General features: G+C 32.1%; 2 non-coding genes across 2 annotated transcripts; both read right to left on the reverse strand.

Annotated features, from left to right (window-relative positions):
* Positions 1 to 20,472: 20,472 nt before the first annotated feature.
* TRNAL-AAG (transfer RNA leucine (anticodon AAG)) lies at positions 20,473 to 20,553 on the reverse strand. Its single transcript has one exon. It is a non-coding gene; the product is annotated as a tRNA-Leu (tRNA).
* Positions 20,554 to 21,688: 1,135 nt separating this feature from the next.
* TRNAL-AAG (transfer RNA leucine (anticodon AAG)) lies at positions 21,689 to 21,769 on the reverse strand. Its single transcript has one exon. It is a non-coding gene; the product is annotated as a tRNA-Leu (tRNA).
* Between the last annotated feature and the right edge of the window lie 1,577 nt (positions 21,770 to 23,346).

The raw sequence follows: 23,346 nt of genomic DNA on the forward strand, positions 1-23,346 counted from the left end.
TTCTGAGAAATACGGTGTCTCACTGGTGGAAAATATTAATATCTGTGGTTCCTAGGAATTGAGTCAACTGGGATTTTTTCAAGCTAAATTCCGAAAGAAATACATCAATCAGAGATTTATCAACCAGAAACGTAAAGATTTTCTTAAGCTTAAACAAGGCCATTTGTCTGTTACAGAATACGAGTGAGAATTTGTAAGACTGAGTCAATATGCACGAGAATGTGTATCTACTGAGGCAATAATGTGCAAAAGATTTGAAGATGGTCTGAATGAAGATATTCGTTTGTTAGTCGAGATTCTTGAGATCAAATAATTTGTAGTACTTGTTGAACGAGCGTGTAAAGCTGAAGAGCTCAGGAAAGAGAAAAGAAAAGTTGATTCTGAAGCTAGAGATGTGAGAAATAGATCTGCAAGTAAATTATTTCAGTCTGTGTTAAAGAAATTCTGAGATGATTTTAGCCGTTCAAAGGTTAATATGGGGCATTCGAGTAGAGATCGTACAAGATCACATTCGAGCTTCAGAGCTGCAGCTACGTCTGTTGCTAGTTTTGGAAATGTCTGATCTGATCGACCTGAGTGTAAACTTTATGTTAAAAGACATCCCGGTAATTGTAGACTATATGATTAGGCTTGTTTCAAATGTGGATCTTTAGATCACTTTATTCGAGACTGTCCCGAGTCTGTTGAACAGGAGATAGCACAAAATTTGAGACCAAGTAACACCTCAACTCGTGGTAGACCTCTCAAAAATATGAGAAATATAAGTGGTAGTCAAAGAGGGACTCAAGACACCGCTATTCTAGCCGAGGCTAGAGCACCTGCCAAAGCTTATGCCATTCGAGCACGTGAGTAAGCTTCGTCTCCTGATGTGATAACTGGTACTTTTACTCTTTACGATACTTCTATGATTGTTTTGATAGATTTTGGGTCAACGTATTAGTATATATGCATGAATTTAGTATTTAGTAAGACTTTGCCTGTAGAGTCTATTGAATTTGTGATTAAAGTATTGAACCCCCTAGGTAGGAGTGTTTTAGTTGATAAAGTCTGCAAGAATTGTCCGTTAATGATTAGAGACATCTGTTTTCCAGCCAATTTGATGTTATTACCCTTTGATGAATTTGATATAATTCTGGGTATGGATTGGCTAACTTTGCACGATGCTATTGTGAACTGCAAACGGAAAACTATTGATTTGATATGCAAGAATGATGAAATAGTCCGAATTGAATCTAGTGATTTGAATAGATTACCGGCTGTGATATCTTCAATGAAAACTATGAGTATTGTGAAAAAGGGTTGTAAAGCTTATTTTACTTATGTGATTGATTCGAAAGTATCAGAAAAGAAAGTCGAATCAGTGTCTGTTGTCTACGAATTCCCTGATGTTTTTCCTGAAGAGCTTCTGGGATTACCTCCGATTCGAGAAATAGAATTTGGCATTGAGTTAGTACCGAGAACTACTCTGATTTTGATAGCTACATATAGAATGGCTCCGACCGAACTAAAAGAATTAACGTCTCAGGTACAAGAGTTGACCGATAGAGGGTTTGCAAGATCAAGTTTCTCACCTTGGGGTGTACCAGTTTTGTTTGTGAAAAAAAAAGAAGGTACATTGAGAATGTGCATTGATTATCGTCAGTTGAAGTAATTATCAAGAGCAAATACCATCTACCCCGAATTGATGATTTGTTTGATTAGTTGAAAGGAGTTACCGTGTTTTCGAAGATAGATTTGACATCAAGCTATTATCAGTTGTGAGTAAAAGATTCAGACGTTTTAAAAATTGCATTCAGAACTAGGTACGACCACTATAAGTTCTTAGTTACCTTTCGGAATAACTAATGCACCTGCTATCTTTATGGATTTGATGAACAGTATTTTCAGACCGTATTTAAATCGATTTGTTGTCGTATTCATTGATGACATATTCATTTTTTCGCGTGATGAATCCGAGCATGCTGAACATCTGAGAATAATACTACAAACTTTGTGTGATAAGCAATTGTATGCGAAGTTTAGAAAATGTGAGTTCTGGTTGCGCGAAGTTGGTTTTCTGGGCCATATTGTGTCAACATCTGGTATTTGAGTTGATCCAAGTAATATTTTAGCTATTTTGGATTGGAAGCCTCCGAGAAATGTTTCTTAAGTCTGTAGTTTTCTGGGACTTGCTGGTTATTATAGACGGTTCGTAAAAGGCTTTTATATAATTGTAACTCTATTAACGAAACTGCTTCAAAAAGATGTGAAATTTGAACGGTCTGAAAAGTGTCAGAAAAGCTTTGATCAGTTGAAAGCCCTATTAACTGAAGCTCTAATATTAGTACAACCTGAATCGGGTAAAGAATTTGTGATCTATAGTGATGCTTTATTAAACAGTCCGGGATGTGCTTTGATGCAGGAAGGCAAAGTCATTGCTTATGCTTCGAGACAGTTAAAGCCGCACGAAAATAATTATCCGATGCACGATATGGAATTAGCTGCGATTATGTTTACTTTGAAAATTTGGCGTCACTATCTGTTCGGTAAGAAATGTCATGTTTATTTCGATCATAAGTGTTGGAAATATCTGATGACTCAGAAAAATTTGAATCTGCGATACAGAAGATGGCTAGAGTTACTGAAAGACTACGAGCTTGTTATTGATTATCATCTGAGAAAGGCTATTGTTGTAGTTGATGCTTTGAGTCGAAAATCATTGTTTACATTACGTGCCATGAATACTCATTTAGCTTTGTCTAATGATGGTTTGGTTTTAGCCGAATTGAAAGTGAGACCGCTGTTTTTACAACAGATTATTAATGCTCAGAAAATTGATAATGAGATAATAGCAAAATGAGCTTAGTGTGATTTGAATTCTGATTCTGAATTTCGAGTTGATAATGATATTGTTTGCGATTCTGAGATCAGATTTGTGTTTTGAGAAATCCAGAGTTGATTCAGATGATTTTAAACAAAGCTCACAATAATCGTTTATCTATGCATCCGGGTAGTACGAAAATGTATAGTGATTTGAATTATCATTACTGGTGGTCTGGAATGAACAGAGATATCTCCGACTTTGTTTCTAAATGTTTAATCAGTCAACAAGTTAAAGCTCAACATCAGGTGTCATCCGATTTGTTACAACCGATTATGATTCCGAAATGGAAATGGGATAGAGTGACAAAGGATTTTGTTTCGAGTTTACCCCTATCTCTGAGAAAGAAAGATGTAATCTGGGTTGTGGTTGATAGATTGATGAAATCAACCCATTTTATTCCGATATGATCCGATTACTCGCTTAATAAGTTAGTTGAGTTATACATTTTTGATATTCTGAGATTGCATGGTGTACCATTATCTATTGTTTCAGACAGAGATCCGAGATTCACGTCACGATTTTGGAAGAAATTGCAAGATGCTTTAGGTACGAAATTGCACTTCAGTACTGCTTTTCACCAGCAAACGGATGGTCAATCCAAGCGGATTATTTAGATACTTGAGGATATGTTAAGATGTTGCATTCTTGAGTTTGAAGGTGCATGGGAACAATATTTACCATTGATTGAATTCGCTTATAACAATAGTTTTCAATCGAGCATTACAATGGCATCGTACGAAGCCTTATACGGTCGTAAATGTCGTACACCTTTGTATTGGACTGAGCTCAGTGAGAATAAGAAACACGAAGTTAACTTGATAAAAGAGACTGAACAAAAAGTAAAAACAATCCGAGATAGTCTGAAAGCTGCTTCTGATCGTCAGAAATCATATGTAGATTTGAAACGAAAAGATATTGAATTTGAGATTGATGATAAAGTGTTTCTGAAAGTATCTCCATGGAAGAGAGTACTCTGATTCTGCAGAAATGGCAAATTGAGTCCAAGGTTCATTGGGTCGTATGAGATTATCGAGCGTATCGGACCTGTTGCTTATCGATTGTTGTTACCACCAAAGCTAGAAATGATTCATAATGTATTTCACGTATCAATGCTTTGATGGTATAGATCTGACCCATCACATGTGATTTCTCCGTCTGAGATTGAGATTCAATCCGATATGACTTATGAAGAAAAACCGATCCGTATCTTAGCTCGTGAGATTAAAGAATTAAGAAATAAGAAAATTTTGTTAGTAAAAGTATTGTGGCATCGACATGGTGTTGAAGAGGCTACGTAGGAGCCTGAAGATGCTATGAGACAGCAATATCCGAATCTGTTCAATGGTAAGATTTTCGGGGAAGAAAATCCCTAAGGGGAGAGAGTTGTAACAGTCCGGTTTAGACCCTAGTCAGAATAGTAGTTTCGGGACCACAAATTCAAGTCAAAAAAATATTTTAATATTATTTTTTGTTTTTATAATATGTGAATTAGCATGTGTGAAAGTTTCGTATGAAAATGATCATTTGTGTGCTTAATTTGTGAAAAGCACCTAATCGCGTAAAATGTAAAAGTAGTCTTCTATTTTTAAAGTGCCTAATTACTATATATTTTTAAATGAGAGGTCCTTATGATGCAAATAGACCATTGATAAGGTTAATGGACATTAATGACCATCCAATATGTGTTTATTTTATCATTAATAATATGGTTAAATTGGTAAAATGCATATTAATGTTATATTAATTAAAACCAAAGCTAAATTTTAGCTTATTTCTTTCATCCATTGCCAAAAATACAAGAAGAAAGAAAAGGGAAAAATATTTCTAGAGTTCAGCCATTGTTTTGTTTGATTGAGGTATGTGTTTTGATCCGTTTTCGATAATGTCTACGTTTTTGTGATCGTTGCCTAGAGTTCTATCAAGCCCATGTTTGAATTTTTGAAATTATTAATGATTTTGAGTTATGCCATTGTTGATAATTTGAGCTTTATGAAGTTTGATGATAGTAAATGAAAGTTATGTATTAGATTACTAAGTTTTGTTTTTGAATTTTTGATAAATTTGAGTAATTTGGACTAAATTCTGCAATTCATAAATTTAGGGACTTAAATGTAAAATAAATGAAACATATGGGATTATATGAATACTATGAGAATTCGGCTTAACATGGGTATATGGAAATTATGTGTATTTTGTGATTTTGTGAAATAAGGACTAAAGTGTTAAAATGTGAAAATGTGAGGGTTAGTTTTTAAATTGCCCTAAATTTGTTTTTTTGGATTGATTTGAATGATTTGGTGAATAAAAGAGTTAAATTTGAATTGATTTAGATCAAGAACCAAAGAAAACAGAATTAGATCGGGGAAAGTCGAAAGTCGTCAAGTAGTCAATTTCATCCATTCGAAATCGTACGAGGTAAGTATATATACAAATAAATGTATTTGAAATGGTTTATTTATGCTTATATTCTATTGAACAATGTTTAATGGCTTTATGCCTTGAATATAAGATATCCGAGAAAATATCGACAAAGTTCTGATGTCCGAAAAGCCCTATACGAATCATAGGAATAGTTAGGATACATATGTCATGATGTAGGATCCGATATGTGTTTTCGTGTAAGACCAGGTCTAGGACGTTGGCATCGACTTATGATTTACATGTAAGATCATGTCTGGGACATTGGCATCGTATTTGATTTTGTGTAAGACACTATCTGGGACAGTGGCATCGATATTTGATACATGTAAGAGGACATCTGGGACGTTGGCATTGTATGAGCTTTCCGAGCTATCCGCGTATTCTTAAGATTCTGAACTGTTCAACAGGCATTCCGAGAAATGAATGATTATATGAGATGTGTATCTGATTCAGGTACGTTCGAAATGTATACTATGTTTGAGAATAAAAGGTAAGTATATGTACAAGTGATGTTATGTGTTATAAGTATGAGAAAATAAGTTATATGTGTAAATGAATTGGGAATATGTGAAATGTATATGAACTATGTGGTTTGAGATAGTATTTGGCCATGGAGTATATGTAATTTGATGATGCTTTCGTGTTTTGAATAATAAGTTTATTTGTATATGGCTTACTAAGCTTTTGAAAGCTTACTCTGTGTGTTTCTCAACTGTTTTATAGATATCGAAGCTACCGGGAGCTCAGGGATCGTCAAGGATCGTCACCACACTATCGAACATTATTTTGGTATCTTTTGATGTTGTGAATGTAAAAGTATGGCATGTATAGGCTAGAAGTATTAGGATATGTTTTGTAATGTATATACCATGCCATGTGATATGATTAGTTTGTGTTTGAACTTATGGTTTGATTATGATATATGATATGTGATGCAAGTGTGTCATTATGTTGTGCATTTGGTTGGCCAAAAGAAATGGTCAATTTGGTATTTTTTAGTATGTGCATATTTTAGAATTGGGTAAGAATTTGGTATGAGAATGAATAGAATGTATCAAGGTTATAAACCATATATTTTGGTATGTTTTGGCATATGGAATGACATGAGTTTGTATATGTTATGAACATGAGATTGGTTGATAATGATAAGACATGAATGTTGAATGTTTTGATTATGAAATGGTTGAAATTTGATGTGCAATTGGTGCCTATTTGATGCTTGTAGGGAGGACCCTTAATGGGCGGCAATTTGGCCTTGTAAATGGTCTATTTTTGCCCACACAGGTAGAAACACGAGCGTGTGTCTCAACCGTGTTGCTCGAGGGCCATTTCAAAATGAGCCTGGGCAGACCACATGGTCGCACACACGAGATTGTGCTAGGCCATGTGGCCAAGTCAGTTTCGACCACGGGCTAGACACACGAGCGTGTGTTCAACCATGTGGCCAGGTTAGTAGCCTCCTTAATTTTCACACAACGTGGCACACGGGCGTGTCTTGTGGCGTGTGGATAAGTAAGTATGTATGCCCTGTTTTACCATGGCTTAGACACGCGGGCGTGTCTAATGCCGTGTGAGGCACACGGCCTGTTCACATGGGCTTGTGACCTGTATAACTTTGAAAAAATGTTTAAGTTTTGAAAAATTTTGTATGAGCTCGGTTTAGTCTCGACCCCTTTCTAATGCATGCTTAAGGTCTCGATGACCTATATAAGGGACTTTATGATAATGTTTGACTATAAATGTGAATGATGTATTTGAATTGTTTATAAAATGTTCTGATTTGTCCAGTAATGCCTTTAACCCTAGTCCGGCAACGGACACGGGTTAGGGGTGTTATAGAAAGGAAACCCTGCCATATGATAGGAAGAGTTCAAAGATTTCTTCGACCTCAAGTCAATGAAGCTCTGGGTGCCAATTTGCTTTGGTTTAACCGATAAGGCACTGGGTGTCAATTTATGTAGCGCTGGGCACAGTTATTACTTCGGATTTATCCGATGAGGCACTGAGTGCCAAACTGGTGTGTTGGTTGGATCCGTGTATCTGTTCGAGTTCGAGTCGTGTTAATAGGGTAAATAAATATTAAATTTCTATATTTGATATTGAAATGGCATGGTATGTGAAATGGAAATGAGATAATGGATTGAAAAATGAAATGTGAAATATGTTGTGAACAAATGAAATATATGAGTTATATGCTCATGAATTGAATATGGAATGAGTTGTACCATTATATAAATGCAATGTTGATTGATATATGGAAAGCTATTTATATAGCAAGTGATGTGAATTGAGATATTTCTTAAAGCCAAATCAAGCATGAAATCATGTGAAAAATTGAGTACAACATGAAATGATGTATTAATATGCATAAACTTGAAATGATGATATCATGTAATGGTATGCTTAGTTAATAGTGTAATTGAATAATTTAATTTGAGCATTCATGTATTATTGTGACTTTAAATGTTCGGATTATAGAAATATCACTGAGTTTTACTCAACGTACAGTTTTGTTTCTTGTGCGCAGGCTAGGTACCTCTCTTTTGATCACTAAATTGGCATCCAACAATGATCCCGACCTCAAATGTGGTGATGTTTACCTTTTGTGATGGCATGTACCTAGGATGTCTTAGTTTATAGTTATTTTGTGGATGGATTGTAAATGAAATTATAAGTAAAATGTTGTTTTGAGTATATAAGTATATGTTGTGATTGGAGCAATAATTTGGCATATTGTTTTGAACCAATGTTTGCTAGGTGTATGCAAACTAAGCTAGATGTTTTAGGTAGTTATAATCTAGGCTAAATTTAGTGATTTTGGCATGTTTTAACCTTTGATTTGAATGATGCATTGTTGATATGTTTTGACGATATAAATGTGGTACCAATGAAGGTACATTGGTTAAACACCTAAGATGTAACGGCCTAATTTTCAGTGGTGTCGGAAATGGTGATTTGAGATCACTAAATTCGACAAATAAGATTGAACAAGATAGTAATTTAATATTTATGAGTCAAGTAAGAATTTAGAAGAATTTGTGAAATGGTGAAATTAGTGAATTAAAAGAATTTATTAGGTCAAACGGGTCAAAAATGAGGTATCGAGACCTCAAAGTTGAAAATCGAGCTATAAATATTTTTATAAATATTTATGGAGTGTCATTGAGTTAGTATTAAAGTTTCGTTAGAAAATTTTAACGCTTGGATGGCTAATTAATTGAAAAGGATTAAATTGAAAATAGCACAAAATTTGTTACATTGTGAGTAAATAGCTTAAGTATTTAAAAGATGGATTTAAAGAGCAATTAGACCCAAAGGTTAATGGCTGGACGGTTTGGGTATGAAATAAGCAAGAAAACAATGTGAACAAGGGCAAAATTGGAAATAGATAAAAGTTAATAGTTAAATAATGATGTAATTGAAAAATCTAGACATTTTCTTCATAATTTCTCAGCCAAAACGCCATAGAAGGTCTGGAGAAAGCTGGTTTTCATATTTTTACATCATGTGAGTCTAATTCTTGCTTTTTCTTGATAATTTTTATGTTTTTATGACTTTTACAATTAGGTCCACTTGTAGAATTCATTAGTTTTTGATTTTATGGGTGAAATTGGAAGTTACCCTGGATGGATAAGGGAATTTTATGATGAATTATTATGAAATTTAAGTTCTAATTTCATATTAAGGTGGTTTTATTAAGTGATTTTGATAGGAAATGATATTTAGGACCTAATTGTGAAAAAGTTGTGAATTGAAGGTTGCTGTTGAAATTCAGAATATAAAAGGTTTTGAAATAGTTTATAATGATAAAATAAAGTGTTAATTGAGAAAAATTAGTTCAATTGATGGGTGAATTGAGTAGGGACTAAATTGTGAAAACAGTAAATTTTGGGGTAAAAGTGCAATTTCGAAATTTGAACAGCATAAATTGTGAAGTGAAATAGAAATCAAATAAATGCTAATGAGTAGAAATATTTTATATTATAGATCAAGAATCCAAAGAAGAACGAGGAAAAGAAAAAGTTATGAATAGTCCCAAAATTTCAATATCTTCTACAAATTAGCGGGTAAGTTCATATGGTTGAAATTAGATGTTTATTTGTGAATGATTGAAGTATATAATGTGTTATTATATACGAATTTGTTGTGGGATTGTGTAGATTTTGTTAATGAAAGAATAAATGTGGAAATGCAAATTAGGAAAAACGCAGGATTGAGTAATGCTCGTATCGTGACGTGTGATGAATTGATTGGATAAGACCATGGTTGTTCCATGGCAAAGTGTGAAATGTAGGTATGGTATTATCCATCTTGAGTGTGAAATGTAGGTATGGTATTATCCATCTTGAGTGTGAAATGTAGGTATGGTATTATTAAATCCATACCGAGTTAAGAAATGTAGGTATGGCATTTCCCATACCGAGTTGAAAATGTAGGTATGGTATTTCAATGAGGAAAACCATACTGAGTTGTGAATCGTGGCATTGAGCAACGACGTACTCAATTTCGTAAGTCGTTTCCTAATTTGATTATAAGAAATAAAGAGAAGTGATCCAAATGAAATAGATTGAGTAGTTATTCTTGTTGAGCTCAACTATGTGAATTATTATAACAATGGTTGTGAATCGCAGGAAACTTTAGTAAATGTTTTGGTATTGTTTGGAAATATTATGTTTGGTAAGCATTACTTTTAACCTATGAACTTACTAAGCTTCAATAAGCTTACTTGTGTGTGTTTAATATTTTTATGTAGATTGACTTGAAGTGAAGTGGGTAGATCGGATCAACACAACAAAGCACACTATCCAGATCAATTCGGTAGCTTTTGTTTTATGTTTGAAGATTTATATGGCATGTATAGAGTTTGAATGAATTGAAGTAAAGATGTTATAAACTAGTTAACAATATTTGTACTAAAATAGTTTTCGGTAAGTAGCAGTAGTTTGACTTTGAAAATCACTAAAAATAGTAGAAATGGAATTAAATAATGAATAAATTATGGAATCGAATCTCGATGAGTCTATTTTCATATGGAAGAAGCAAAACAGGTATATGAGCTATATTTTATGAGATGTTTAAATTTTTGTGAAACAGGGCCAGAGAAATTTCTGGATCCCCTGTTCTGACTTTGGAAATTCACCATAAATTTTACAAAGATAATTAGAAGTCATACTTTATATGTACAGATTCCTTATTGAGTCTAGTTTTATTAGAGACAAACGGCATAGTCATTGAAGCTCTGTACAGAGAGATATCTGATTCGTAATACACAAAGGTCAGAGTAGTCAAACCCTGAAACAGGGAGATTTTAAATAATAAACTGTACTAATTGGCTTGACCAAAATTCTAGAAAAAATTGGTAAGTAGATATATGAGTATAAATTCATATAAAATTTACGGATTTGGATTTCGAGTTTTATAACTCGAGATATGAATTATTTAGCAACTATGACACAGTTGGACAGCTTGTCTGGAAAGTGTGATATAAATTCTTTGAATTTGTTTAAGTGCTCAAATAAGTTTAGTAATGCCTCGTGCTCGACTCCGGCGACGGTCTCGGGTAAAGGGGGCGTTACATAAGATGATTATTTTGGCATGTTTGGAGTCTGTTTGATTGTATTTTGGATAGGTTAAATGATTAGTTTTTGAATTGCTTAGTGCCCAAGCATGTAGGAAATGGTAAACTTGTTGTTTAAGGTACATTTTAGGTCCACGCGGCCAAACACACAGGTGTGTGACTTGGCTGTGTGAGACACGCAGTTGGGCGACACGGCTGTGTGTCACCTGATGAGTGTTTAGGGAGTAAGTCAGCTAGCATACGGCCTGGCACACGGGTATGTTAAGCCGTTTCGAGAGTTACACGACTTGTCACACTGGCGTGTAGCTAAGCTGTGTGACTCAAGTTAGAGAGTTACACGAGCACGAACACGTGCTGGGAAATAGCCGTCAGTCCCTATTTCAAATGTTACACGGCCTGAGACACAGGCGTGTGTCCTAGCCCTGTGACCCCTGCAATTGAATTTTTCTAAATTTTTCCTCAATGTTTCAAATGTTTCCAATTTAGTCCCAAAACACTCATAAAGTGATTTTAAAACCTCAAGGGCTCGAATAAAGGAGGATACGCTTGTATAATATTGGGTTATGTTATGATTATTCAAATGTTTTAAAATGAATGATTTGGGTTATGTTTATTCGGTAATGCTCTGAAACCCTATTCTAGTGACGGATATGGGTTAGGGGTGTTGTAGCTGAAAAGTGACAACTATTTTCCAATAGAGGACGAACAACTCAAACAAATATTCAGGAAATTTCTGAAAGGTGTTTATGAAGATCAATGAAAATGCTTAATTGAGAAGTGGAGGGGTTGTTGACATGATGTAAGTAATTAATAGATTAAGGTTATTTGTTAAGATGTTCACTAAATGTTTGTGCATTAAATGAGAATGACCAGTAAGTATATGTTGAATGCGACAGATTAAATGATAGAGATTAAGTATAGTTGCTATGTTGATAGGCTGAATTTTGTTAAGATGTTAGCTACCTGGTTAGCGACATGTTTTTACATTAAATGCATATTTGTGTTCTTACGCATATATACATACATATATATACATTATTTCCTACTTTGAATGTTGACAGAGACTATGGAAGATTGGAGCATCATCACGTGCCCATCTAAAATTTGTTCATACTATGGGGCCAATTTCTTTTGCTGAACAAAACCAGATATGTGTAAGTCTTTCTTACTTCTTAATAAATAATTATATATTTCTTTACGATAAATTTATATTTATACATTATTTTTTGGTAATGATTTGCTAGGAGGAAGAGAAGCATAGAGAACTTTCTCAACTTGAACACTTTCACTATCAACACTGCAAGGATGATGGGACATTCATAAATGAGCAAGCCGAGAAACTCTTTTTATGTATAAGTGACCTAGACACCTTGCATTGTTTGAATTATGCTCTTTTTTTACAAAGATATAATAATTTGATATAATATGTTGGTTTATACTACTTGATAGCAAGAGGCATTGATTAAACTAGAGAAAATTGTTTCAGAAATAGAGGAACCCATGACACAGGAAAAGAGGACAGCCCTCGAAAATGAATTTTATAAAATGTGATGGGTCCTAACTTGCATGGAAGACAAGAGGATACGACCTTGGTGTAACCCCAATGATTTTTCAAAACTCACAAAACACAGAAACGATAGGAACAACATCAAGGGGCCAAGTGATTAATGAATAGCAGGAAAAGCATGTAGAGGAATTAGTTGCAATACGAGCTAAAATGATAAGTTAAAACAAAAATTTGGATATATGTAGACCGAAAATGACAAGAGATATGTTGATCTTCAAGCCAAACTTTGAGCTCGAGATGCAAAGATTAATTCAATCATTGATTCCATGCAACGAATTAATAGAAGTAAGTACTATTTTACATAATTTTACATAATTCATGTGATTTCTGACATTCAATGTGATTACTACTACTTGATCACATATTTTCTCTCATTTGATGATCCTTTGATGCAATGCTCGAATGATATTAGAATAGACTGTGGAGATAAGATGTTACACTTGACGACTACTATAGGTTGGTGAGGACAATAGAAACTTCCTAGTGCTTTTATATATGCTTGAGTTGGAATGGAGCTAAAAAAAACAATCACCTACTCTCTGTTTGTTATTTTTATTATTATGATTGACATCTTGTGGACATGTAATGCTAGATTTTGGTGCTTGACTTGTAAGAAAGCTACATTTGGAAACTTGATATATCAAGTTAATTTAGTTATTTGGTTCTTATAGTTTTTTTAGTGATTTATTTGTATTATTAATCATTGATTAGTAATATGGACTCAAGCCCCACCAAACATTGTACTAGAGGTAATAGAAATGCAAACCACGTCTCTTTGCAAACCGTGTTATAAAGGTGCACTGTGTCTCCACTAACTAAAGGTAGAGACACAAAGAATGTGTATTCTCTAAAAGGTTTATAAAGATGCAAACAACGCATCTCTATAGACTGAATTATAGATACGCATATCTGCATCTCCGTTGACTAGAAGTAAAGACACGAATAATGCATCTCCTTTGACAATGTTATAGCATCGCGCCCATGCGTCTCCACTGATACACCTATGGAGATGCACGCCTCGTTTCTCCATATACTGAGCTATAGCGTCGCCCATATGTGTTTCCACTAAATAAAGGTAGAGACACAATGGATGCATCTCCACTGACTGAGCTATAAAGATGCATGAGTTTTTGCATCGCCAACCCTAAGAAGACATACCTAGTGGTGACGCATGCGGATGTGTCACCAAATTCTATAGCGATGTCATTTTGCAACTCCTTAGAGTTCTCAACACGCCATTGACCTGTCTTGCTGTAGTGCAAACATATTTTCATATTTTTATTATTAAAAAAAACTATTTATTTCATTTATCAAATGTATTTTTCAATTTTCAAAAATAAAAATTATCTTTAAAAATAAAATAGAAAATATTTCCAAAATTAAATATAAACTCTCTTTTTATTCAATGTGCGTTAATTCAACTAGACATACTAAATCTATCAATCAAATTATAATCTCAAATGCATAATTATATGTCCTAATATTATATTTCAAATTAATATTTCCCTTTATTTTTAATATTATAATTTAAATTAATATTTTAATAAATATATTAAATTAAAATAATCTAATTAAAATTTTAATGATATTTTTCTTTTTAAAATAAAAAATATTGATTCATAGTTAATGTGACAAAAATTTGTGTTCAAGTGATCACAACCTCATACTATTTATTTAATTATTTTAATTTTTATTTAATTATAAGAAAAATAATAAAATAATAATGAAAAGATAAAAGATAATATATCAATATAGAATTTCTTAGCAACTCATATAATAAGTGATTACAACCTCTAACATTCACTAAAGGTTAGACTCCTCACTTTGGTAACTAAGATCTAGATAACTCTCCTCTAAATTTCCCCTAAAAACTTAGGACAATAACCAAGTAACAAACTTGATGTTGCATTCAATGCACTTACAAGAAATGCTCTTCAATGAATAAGAATTAACTGCTCTCTAATTAGTATATAACCTTTACAAGTCTCCTTAATTTAGATGGAATTGAGACTTGCTAACATACTTTATCAATTATAATCAATTTTCCCATAAAACCATAAAGATAACAAGCATAAAGTATATCTTCAATGAGCTCTGGATAAGGCCTGAATCTTCAAGATACACTTTCAAGTTTTACTTGATTCAATCCAATCTTACCAATATTAAGAAGTCGATTTCCTTCACCAAATTCAAACCAATCTCCAAGATATATTGTTATAGATAGTTTGGATATCATACATGGGCTTGCAATCATCCAAAGTATCAAAAAGAATCAAAGCCCAAAGATTTTGTTACCAAAATTTGCTAAGATTAAAATGACAAGTTTCTTAGCTAAGTAGTGTTTTAATTGACACAACTTGAAATTGCCCAACACGATTTTTCAGTAATTGCCCAACTGAGTTGGGACACAATTGAAGGGTGACACTAACTCGGCAAACCTTTTAAATATAGTAAAGATAGATAAGTTGTAACACCCCTCACCCTATCCGGTTGTTAGACCTGAGCTATAGGATGCTATAACAATTAACAGAGTGAATTACATACAATTCCAGCTTTAAAATTCAATTAAACAGTTAAAAAAATTACACAATCCATGCACAATATGATTTACAAACTAATCGGAGTCCCAATTGATCTTACGAAAGCTTTTAAGTTGACTTGAGAACAAAAAAGAATTAAATTGTAACATTTTCAAAAGATAAAAGAAAACATGTAAAATAGGGGTCACACGGTCGTGTGTTCGGACCGTGTAACTCTTTAAATCCGTGTGAATGAAAGAACAAAAATTCTATAAAAGTCACACAGCCATGTGACTGGGCCGCATAGCAAATTGTAACTATGTAGAACTAGAGTCACACAGCCGTGTATAGACCGTGTAACTCATTGTGACTGTGTCGGTCAAATTGCAAATATTCAACAAAAGTCACACAACCATGTGGATGGGCCATGTAACAAACTAAAACCGTGTGAAAAACTAAATAACCAAATCTACAGTACTCACACGAGCGTGTGGCCAACCCATGTGACAATCGGAAACCGCGTGGTAAGAATGGTTCATAATTTACAGTGATCGCACGGTCGTGTCACTTGCTTGTATGTGACACACAGTCGTTGTCAGCTCGTGTGGTGCAAAAATAGGTCATTTGATGCATGATACAATCCAACCCTTAAACATAACCTAAAATGCATTTTTTGTAATTGAAATCCTGCCCAAAAACATGTCAATACCATGCTAAAAACATGCCATCCAACACACCCCTAATTAGCTAACCAATATGCCACAAAGTGGCACCATTTCACAAACAAAACATAGCCAATTCCATTTCTCAAGGTAAAAACATAAATTCCATAACCACATATCATGAACATTAAACATTCAGCATTTCATTTACTTCTTTCAACTAAACATAATACTACATAAACTAAATGTTTACCACTCACTAAAACGCATACTAACAAATTCAAACATACATAGACAACATAGATTCCAAAATGACATCCCTAAGTATGTGCCAAATTATATAGAAAAAGGAGCACAAACTTTAAGGACTTTGGGACCTCGGTTAGATACTGAAGTAAAACTCAAACGTAGTTATAAACCTATCCTGCATACAGAAATTGAATTACACGACGAGAAAGTAATTCAATGTACTTTTTTTTTTAAATCAAGAAAGTATAGAGAAATTAACTTAATCCACATTTACTTGAATTAATGTTTAAAATTCATGCTATTAAGTTTCAACATGAATCTTTTGTCACCAATTATTCACTTCCATATTTAGGAACATCATTCTATATTATGCTACCACTGGAATTCCAAACTCATGAACTCTTTTTAACTCATTTTAATTTGTCATCTTGGATTGCCCGGGAACAATGACTAGCTAGCCTGGATTGCCTAACGACGATGGCTTACCATCCCGGATTGCCCGACAATGATGGTTTATCAAGTCTAGTCCACTGGCACATCGATCACCTCCATATCTTATCGTATGGCGAAAAGTAATACGTCTTATTCTCAATTAATATACTCAAAATGCTTCTGTACAACTTCATATCCAATAGTAAATATAATTCAACCTTATAATTACAAATCTATTCATTTTTGTACCTGTCTTGTTATTCAATTTCAAATATTCCAAATCCTTTCAACTCACCACAAAGAGTTTATTGTAGTTCAGAGCAATGTATAATATCATAGAAATATAGAAATTAAATAAATGTTAAATCATAGGAACACTTATCAAAACTTAAATTATTTGTCGTCAGTTCTTGCTTCCCCTTTCCTTTTAAGGTTCCCGCATCGTCTTTAGCTACAAATATTAATACAACAATGCATAAAATTAAATTCCAGCTCAATTCACAGTCATTCGCAACGTCACATGAATTTTGCAATTTATTCAGTTTAGTCCCTAAAATCGAAATCAATATAACTTTTAAATTAGAACTCCAAATTTCAATCCATTTTCACTGTAGTCCATTAGGGACCTGTTATTTCTCATTTCCACATCAAATTTTATAGTTTATGCATTTTAGTCCCTATTGTACAAAACTATAAATTAACTTCACAAATTAGTCATTTTTCATATCTAAGCTTAAAATCTATCAATTTAATACTTAAAACTTCAAGAATCCATCAATGATAACTTTCTAACACTTTAAAAGTTTCAAAATTAACACACGGGTCAGTTAGATTGAGCTCCTGAGATTTCAAAAATATAAAAGTTACAAAAAATGACTAAATTACACTAACCAATCAAGCTTCAAAGTCACAAACCCCTTTGGCCAAAGTTTTCTTCTCCTTAGCTATGGAGAATGAGTTTTGTAGAGAAGATGAGAATCAGAGGCGAAGCTAAGGGGCTGGAGGGGCCCCGGCCCCTCCTAAAACGAAAAATTATTATTTAGGCCTTTTAAAAATTTTAAAAATTTTAAATTAGTAAAAGGTAAAATTACACTTTGGCCCCTAAAATTATAAAAAAATGATTTAATCCTTTAAAAATTATAAAGATATAAACTATAAAAAATTAAAATTTTATTCAGCCCCTAAAAAATTTTTTGGCTTTGCCTCTTATGAGAATAGCTTTTTTTTTCTTTCCACTCTCTTCTTTTATTTCTTACTTTGTTTTATTTTATTACAAATTTTAACTAATAAAAATTAAACGTTGAAATGGAATTTTAATGCCTCCTCACACCGTCCATTATCATTAAGGTGATATAATCACTATTTTGGTTATTGGTTAAATCACTAAATAAGTCCTCCAACCCTTTTACTAACTAAAATTCCATAGTAGTGAATCTCTATAATTTAGTCCCTCTAATTAAATTAATCACTAATTCGACAAAATTATCTATCCAAAATTAAATTCACTTATATGATATCCCCGCAAATGTTTAATAAAAATATTAACAGGCTCAGTTCATGAAAGCAGGATCTCAAAATCGCATTTTTCTGACACCATTGACTTTCATGTCGTTACATAAGTTGAGATCCATTTTCTCTAGTAGAAATCTAAATTTGTTTTGTAAACTTGCTAAAAAAAATCAATTGATTGATTTATTAATATAATTGTCTTCATCGAACATGTAAAATTCAAAGTTGATCCGATATTTAAATTCTACCAACCATGAATATTATTTCTTTAAATATATATTTATCTAGTGGTTGAAATTTTTTTTTCATCACACAAATTATTAGATTAAATTTAATAAAATTTGATATGGATGATCTATGTGAATTCAAATAATTAAATTTGACAATGAGATTATTAAAATACAAATATTTTAAAGGCTTGATGGTTTGAAAGATCCTCAAATTTTTTTTGAAAAAAATCAATTAAGCTCCTACAACCATTTTGCACCCAATTAAACCCCTAAACTAACAAAACTAGTCAAATAGGCTCTTAGGCTAACGTTGCCATGTCAGTAAAAAAAGTGATTTCTTTTTAAAATAAAATAACTAAAAGGAAATTTTAATTTTTTACTGGATGAACCTAGAAGTATGGTTGTCCAAGTTTAGTTTCTTTAATATTTATTTAGTATCAATTTTCATAAAATTATGATAATTTTTTTACAATTCTTACTTTTTATTACAATTTATATATGGGTAAAACCATTAATCACTAAACTATGAGTAGATTTTCATTTTGGTCACTTAACTAAAAAAGGTTACAATTTGGTCACTAACATTACAATTATTCCTTTTGGTCCCCTAACTTTTAAGTGGCACTTTTTTAGTTGGCACAGTAATAATTTTAGTCCTAAGTTTTCGTACTTATTGTCAAATTGATCCCGGTTATATATAAAATGATAAGAAATTGAAATTCTTTTAAAAATTTAGAAAATTCTAAAAATTAAAATAAAAGTAACAAAAATCAAAAATAGATAAAGTGAGAAAAATGAGGGAAACTTGTTTTTAAACCCTCTAAAATTTCTCTTTGAATTATCTGTATAGAAATATTTAATACCCATTCTTTAAAAAACATAGAAAATAATTAAACAAAATTATTTGTTCTTTGTTTCTTACCTGTTCTAATCCTTGACATAGCTTTTTTGTTATAAGAAAAATTCAAACTATAATAGCTTTTTTGTTATAAGAAAATTTAAACTATAATTTTTTTACAAATAAAATTTTAAAAATAATTTAAATGAATTGAAGTTTTTAATTGAGTTTGAAAAGGAAAAATTTTGTGATATATTTTATATTTTAATTTACTAAAAAAAGGCATCGGAATCGATTCACAAGCCTTGTAATATTAGTTCTGGATGCTCTTCAGGGGCACGAAACTGACTTGAAGATATTACTAATTTGGTTTTGAGAAATACTAACAAAAAATGTAATTATTGAACTTTCTTTTGGTTTTTTTCTGCTTCTAAATTGTTATTGGATTTTGCTAAATGATAATTTTATTTATTTCTCATACATATTAGTTCTTCAACAACAACATTTTTGAGATTTTATTTTTCTATGACTTTTAAATAGATTCTCTTTTAAATAATTTTGAGTATTTTTTATATAGAATCAAGGTCAAATTGATGAAAATATAAAAGCAGAGGACTAAAAATGTTACTATACTAAATAAAAAGTGCCACTTAATAGTCGGTGACCAAAAAGAACAAATTTAGAATATTTAGTGACCAAATCGTAACTTTTTTAGTTAAGTGACCAAAATAAAAACTTACCTATAGTTTAGTGACTAATGGTGTAGCTTATCCTCTATATATTAATAAGTAAATATATGTGGTTGAAATAAATTTATAATTCATAATTAAAATAATTTAAGAAAAATTATTGTAACACCAACCATACTTATAGTTATAATCATAATTAATATATTAATAAATAAATTATTAATAACTAAATATATGAGGTTGAAAATATATATATATATATATATATATATATTGTTAAAATAGTATTTTTTAATAAAATTTGGACATTAAAGACAAACTTAGGTAGTAAATTGAATAAAAAGGATTTTGATTACATTAAAATCAAAATCCTTTTTATTCCAATTTACTACCTAAGTTTGTCTTTAATGTCCAAATTTTGAAAATCAAAATCAAAATTAAATTGAACATTAAAATCAAAATCAAGTACAAAATACTATATTAAATCTAACCATAATACTAACATTTTGAAAATCTATTTACAACTAATGGAGCATTTGGTTCACCGAATAAATGTTACGACCCGTAAAGGGCCGTTTTAAACTATTTTGGAACATTGTAATCAAAATTAAGTACAAAATACTATATTAATTCTAGCCATAATACTAACATTTTTGAAAATTTATTTATAGCTAATGAAATATTTGGTTCACCGAATGTAATGTTATGACGGTAATGGGCGTTTTGGAACTATTTTTAAATTTAAAGTAGAAAAAAATAAAGTTGCACGTTATACATGTAAAACCACACATGTAAATGTAAAATGTAAAATTGAAATACTGAAAAGAGAGAGAGAGGGAGGTGGTCTGAGTTTGCAGGCCTCATAGGGAATGGGCTCTAAACCGACTTTGTCTGTCTGTAAACACAAAATACAGATATTGAAAGTGGGATTTGAACCCACGCCCTTTCGGACCAGAACCTTAATCTGGCGCTTTAGACCAACTCGGCCATCTCAACAGTTCGATGCTACTGTTACACTAACTTATTCTTACCCTAAAGCTTGTTGAACCAAGCACTTAAGTTATGCAGATTCATCATCATTCTAAATATGCATATATTAATATAATGCTACAAGTAAGATCATTTCCTATAAATAAAACGAGAACAAAGTTACAACTTTCAAATAAATAATTAAAATATTTATATATATACCGAAACTAAAAACCTTTGACAATATGTGTTTAACTATACTCAACAAATGTAGAGTTATAAAATATTTACTATTCAATTCCTTCACAATGGATCAAGTTATTAACCTTATTTAACATTGATTCATCAATTTTTACTATTAATAAATGCATATTTAGTTAGAAGGATGAATCTGCATAACTTAAATGGTTACTTGGTCTCAATTTTTCAGTTAGATTGTATGGATAGATTAAATTATTGCGCAATCAGTCTCGAAAGGTTGAGATCAGACAAATAAGAGCACAACAAAGCCCATTCCTTATGAGGGGCTTAGGCCTGCAAACTTAGCCCAATCCCGGCTCTATTAATTTCTCTCCGTACATAATGCTTTTATTTTTATTTTTCTATGCAAAAATATATTGGCGTCTTACGTTTTGCCTTTTGCTTTTTGCTTTTCTTTTTTCAACACCGCTGTAATACTTACATGTCTTATAAAAAATACCTACACGTGTGTTTTTGCATGTGTAATTGTTATACTTTGCAAAATAATATAAAATTTTGCAATAATGAAGTAAAAAAACCTAACATGTTTTTCATATTTTTATTATTAAAAACAAATTTTATCTTTATTTATCAAATGTTTCTTTTTATTTTCAATTATTAAAATATGAAATTTACTTTTGTAAATAATAAAAATAAAAATAAAAATCATATATACATAAAATCAAATTCACATATAAAATTCGTATATACAGCGGTGTTGAAAAAAGAAAAGCAAAAAGCAAAAGGCAAAACGTAAGACGCCAATATATTTTTGCATAGAAAAATAAAAATAAAAGCATTATGTACGGTGAGAAATTAATAGAGCCGGGATTGGGCTAAGTTTGCAGGCCTAAGCCCCTAATAAGAAATGGGCTTTGTTGTGCTCTTATTTGTCTGATTTTAAAAATACAACAAAACCAAATGTTGAGAGTGGGATTTGAACCCACGCCCTTTCGGACCAGAACCTTAATCTGGCGCCTTAGACCAACTCGGCCATCTCAACCTGTTGGTACGACTTCAAACTAATAGTTATTTATATATTAAAAAGAACTTGCTGAAAAACAAGTTATACAGATTCATCAACATAATATCCATATATTAATATAATGCTACAAGTAGGATGATTTCCTATAAATACAAGGGCAACAAAGTTACAAATAATTAATTAAAATATTTATATATATATACAAAACCTTTCACAATATTTGTTTAACTATACCCAACAAATGAATGAATTTATCAAAATTTTATTATTAAATTTGTTTACAATGAAGCAAGTTAGGTTCAAACTTGATTCATGAAACATTAGATAATGGTTTGAAATTGGAATTTAACTCGATACGTTTGAAATAATATTTATTAAATAAGAATTTCATAAATGATAATGAATCATGCTTTTAAGGCTAAATTTTCACCCAACAAAACTGCCGATGAGCTTGGTAACAATTGTTTCATAAGATTCTCTAGCAATTGCAACCATGCGAGCCACCATTGACGATGAATGAAGGCTGCATCGATGTTGATTTTTTATCACATGTCCAGGGGAATGTTTGTCTCCCTATAATCATCGGTTGCTTGTTTGGCTTGTCAGCATGCGCGTCCCCTTCTAAAAATTCTTCATGTTCACAAATAACATTGAACTACATTCGGATTGTGCCACAAGTTTTGCCCTCACACAACCACGAATTGTGAGTTTTCCTAATAAGCTCACAAACCTCATATTATCAAAACCATCACACCAATAAATTCAAAGCTATAATCATTTTGTTTACTTTTACCCACCATTTGAAAGAGGATACCCAGACACATATTGTAACGGTAGTGAATAACTTATGCTAACCACATTGCTTTAGGGTGAGTTTGGATGGGCGGTGTATTTATCTGCAGTTAGTGTAAAAACAACGGTAGTGGTGATATTAGATACTGTAGCGATATTGTGACGTAGACAAAAAGTAAACTAAACGTATCGTACCTTGATGCGTCGTTGAGAGCACCAAAAATAACCTATTCCCTGTAAAATAATAAAAATAATAGAAAAAGAACAGTAAAGGGAAAGTAGGGTCGAATCCTCAGGGACAGGATTATACGAATGCTTGTTTCTCAGGCAGAATCGTGCCCAAGAAAACTTGCGTGACAGAAAAAAAATAAAAATAACAGAATTAAAGATTTGATTTGGAAAAAATAAAAAGAAAACAGAATCTAAAGTTGACTGAAATTGTGATTACAAAAATAATAGAAATAATAAAGAGAGTTAAAGGAAAAGAAATTATTATTGGTAGATTCCAGCCTCCAGTTGTCTCATTCCGCCTTGGGTTCAATCCTCGACTTTTAAATAACCCTTCTCAACTCAAGTAAGCCAGTTATAGTGGAAGAGGACGCCTACGACCACCAGCTCCAAAGATTAGACTTGCGATTTTTAAGAAACCTGACTCTAGCCAGTAATCTATGCTAGATCAACGCTTCTCAATGGCGAATCCCACGCTATTTTGTCTCTTTGGCTCGCCAACCTCTGACGCAGTAAGTTAACGAACCGACTATGCAATCCTTCCAAAACATATAAAGCGACCGCCTTTGCATATG

This window comes from Gossypium arboreum, chromosome 4 (assembly GCF_025698485.1).
Source record: "Gossypium arboreum isolate Shixiya-1 chromosome 4, ASM2569848v2, whole genome shotgun sequence".
NCBI classification, from domain to species: domain Eukaryota; kingdom Viridiplantae; phylum Streptophyta; class Magnoliopsida; order Malvales; family Malvaceae; genus Gossypium; species Gossypium arboreum.